This window comes from Montipora foliosa, chromosome 3 (genome assembly GCF_036669935.1).
Source record: "Montipora foliosa isolate CH-2021 chromosome 3, ASM3666993v2, whole genome shotgun sequence".
Classification (NCBI taxonomy): Eukaryota; Metazoa; Cnidaria; class Anthozoa; order Scleractinia; family Acroporidae; genus Montipora; species Montipora foliosa.
In genome coordinates this window covers 24,189,048-24,193,048 of record NC_090871.1, presented here as the reverse complement: position 1 = coordinate 24,193,048, position 4,001 = coordinate 24,189,048, and positions in this window count along the sequence as shown.

Sequence of the window (4,001 nt, the reverse complement as noted above, 5' to 3'; positions counted from 1 at the left end):
CGATTCTACGTAAATTTGTAGGAATTGTTGTCACCGCTAAAGAAACGAAAGCTCTCCTGACGAATCTTCACGAGGTGAATATAGCACTATTCAAAAGATTGTCCACTCGAAAACGTCTCCCGCTATCCCTTACCAGTCAATGTAATTCCAACGCCTTGCTCGGACCAGCCTAGTCATTCTCAAGAACAATCTACGAAGCGTGTTGCCCTGGAAGATTTGAGATGTGGACACCTCGAGGAAAATAACAGCTCATCGGCAACGATCTGTGCTGCTCTGAAGATCAGAGCTGTACCTGGTTAGAAGACTTGCAAATACTTACTTTCCTTTAAAGGAGAACTGAAGGCTAGAAGATCAAATTTTTTTGTGTCTTATTATTATCGAAATATAACGTCCTTTACCTAAGCAAACAGGAAAAATCCTTTTTCATCTTGAAAGGCCTTGAATTTGCACAAAATCTTTGGTTGTTTTTCCAATATGAACGCCCGCCATTTTGTTTGCTTTTCCTTCCGGTTACTTCCAAAAAAGGAATGTCAGCCGCCATGTTGTGACGTCATTGCGCAGAAGCAAGCAGCTGGTTTTCACTGAAATCTTCTGTTATCGTTAAGTCTCAACATAGTACTCCGCTTTCTTGGTCGTTAATACACGTAAGTTTATGGCAGAACTTGAACCATATTCTTTCAATCCAATGCGAGAAAGTTCAGGATCGGAGGAAGAGGAAACAACCGAAAAGGAAGACTCAAGATGGGGAAATACGACTTGGTGCAGCTGTGATTTTTGCTTGAACTGGGAGGCCGGGACAGCAAGAAAAGGAATGCATCTGCTGCCGCGAGATAGAGGAGCTATGAACAAATCTCAGGTGAATTGATTGTATTCAAAAGGCAATAAAAACAACTTGATTACTAAGAGATTCTGTTGGCTGCTTTGTTTTGTCTGTCATTTCGATTCAATTTGAGAAACTATTCGTTGTGTAACGCAGCATTCTAGCTTTTCGACCGTGTTTACAAAGAAAAGTGCTATAAACTGCCATCGCGGGTCTGAGTGCTGCGATTAATGAACAACATGTATGTAAACACATAAGCTCTGTTCGTAGTTTTGCGAATTTTCAAACTTCAAGTAAACATCTTTGTGATCGTTGTCGAGTTTATAAAACCCAGCTTGAAGTGCGAATGCCAATCACGAAATAACGTGTCCCAGTTGCTTGCAAAAACAACCTTTCGGTTCACTTCTCCGGCGCATGGTTCGCCACTGAAATCTCCCGACTAAAGAAAACATAACTTACTCACTGGGCATAAATGGAATCGATGGAGTCGCAAAGTTATTCATCATTTCATCAATTACATGCAATTGTCGCATCGACCGCTGTGGCCAAGACACCTTCAAAACAGGAGGGCTCGAAATGATCCGAACAGATGTGACAGGGCTGGATATTTGGCTAGTACGTTTTTTCTTCTAAATTCGGATGATCCATTCTTCGAGAAGGACTTCATTTTAAAGAGGGAAACGATGAGAGTTCTATTAGAACAGCCCACAATAGCGCACTGAGCCATTTTTCAAATTTCCCGCGTTCAAGCAAGTGAGCGCAATGACGTCACGCATAGCGCCCAAGCCTGCTATAGTACAGCCAAAATGGCGGACTTCCATCGAGTGACCAATACGGATCTTTCTGGCCTCATAAAAACGTCAAAATGTAAGGAACCCCTCAAATACTCGAATATTTCCTTTAACTAAGTCAGGCACGACAAATTTGGCGAAGGAAAAAATATTTCATTTTTATCTTCAGTTCTCCTTCAAAGAGTGTTTCTATGCTATAAAGCCAAGGTATCTTGAAATCTTCCTCATTGACCGCCATTTTGAGAATTTAGCTCCAAAGAAATATCAGCCACGCAAATTTTGGTCAGCGTAGATCACTTAATAATGTACGCAAAACTATACCAGAACACGATTACTAACGGTAAATCACAGACGCTCCTCACCGATTTTTTTTTTTTTTTTTTTTTGCGGAGAGTGGGCGGCTCTACACAGGCTATATTTGGTAAGTCACGTGTCCAAAAAACGAAAATGTCTAAAACTCAGTGAGTTAACTATGTTTTTCACGCAACAGTAGCTAACAGTACGAGAGTCAATACAAAATCTGTAGCATGGATTTTTTTTTAAATTTATGACGTCATATGGCCCTCCTTTGATACACTTTTCAAAATATCAGTTCCATTTCTTGTCCAAATAGAAATTCCATGCTACAGTTTACGAAAAATTATGGGACGGTTCCCATCCGCTGAAAACACCGCCTCTTTCGTTTCCTGAGAGTTTTTACATGTTTTTCACCAAAATGCACGGCAAAGGACTGGGACTAGTTGCGCATGCGCCCTTGAATTGAAGTGATGTCAAATTTCTATTGAAAAAGTTACTTCAAAGAACCATCCGGGCAACCTCTTTGTAGGCCTCTTGACTATATAGCTTCTTTAGCAACCATTGTCTTTCTGTAGTTAAGTGCCACCCCAATCAAGCATAATAAATTTAAGTCTACATTGTGACATCACGCGAAGTGATTTTGCAACATATAACGTAATCTGTAGTTCACCAATAGAGCGAGCGATTCTTTGGAAACTCATAAACTTCAGAGATATTTTAACATGAAGAGTGACTCTCTCGACTAATAGACTTCTTCATGGTAAAATTCGTCATTTTGGAAACCGGGTAAACCTGAGCAATTGAAATGACCCAAATGAATGAGGATTCCAACGTCAAATTTCTGATGTAACATTTGAAATCAGTGCAAACTTTGACAGGTAAAGGTAATGCCTGTTGTTTCGTTCATGACGCGGGAACATAAATTCAGAATTCGTTCAACCCACACAACACATGAACACATTAAACACGCCATGATTTACCTCGTGGAAGAAGAACATCCGGGAACTTTTTATTGCATCATACGTGTAAAGTGCACAGGTATCCAACTAGATATAATGAGATCATCCTAACACCTGTAAACACGTCGTAAGGAAGCAGGGAAAAATTTACAGGCTTTTTGCAGGCAAATAAAGGACAAGTTAAAAAAGGACACGATTACATTCTTTTCCTCATTTGCATCAAAATTCTCATACACAATATATCCCGCGGGTTGCTTTACTCCCATCTTCAAAATGGCCGATTCTGTCGTCGAGGGTGATTATTTTGTAGTAATAGAATAAAAATTTGTACCTATCATGTAAACCAGGAGCTCATTAAGAGGAGCCTCTATCTCCCATACTTGGCCTTGGAGTTTCGCTCTCCGCTTATACTTTCCCTCTTGACCAAGATCAGTCCTAGAAACAACTATCCCATCAAGCTCTCTCTTTGGTCTCCTGTTACAGGCAACATCTTTTAGCTACAATCATATAAATGATTCGAGCAATTATTATTTTAAGGGATAACTCATCGAAAACTGCTTCACAAAATTTCGATGCTGGGTGCATCACCTGCTGTTGTTATTTGGCTTAAGAGCTATTTATCTGGCCGCTCTCAGTCTATCTGAATAGTCTATACACTATCCGACCCTCTGCCAATCACACGTGGAGTACCCCAAGGTGCTATACTCTCGCCACTATTGTTTTGCGTCTATTTGAACGATCTACCATTTGCACCTCAAATATGCTGTCTTGGGTTATACGTCGACGACTCGAAAGTGTTCCTGTCGTTTTCCATGTCAAATATTGATTTGGCCGTTCGGAAACTCGAGGATGACCTGCGTAATGTGACAAGGTGTTGCTGTGAAAACAACTTACTGATCAACCCGAATAAGGCCAAACTCCTTTTTATCGGAACCAGGCAACTGATAAGTGGATTACATAATTACCTTCCACTCCTATTGTGACCTTTCTGGGCAAGCCAGCCTTTACGGCCTGCTGCCTTCGCCAAGGACTTGGGTGTCTTTCTTGACGCACATTTAACTTATAACGAGCACGTTTCAAAAGTAGTCTCTTCCTGCTTTTCTAAGTTATGTCAAATTAACCGAGTTAAAGCGA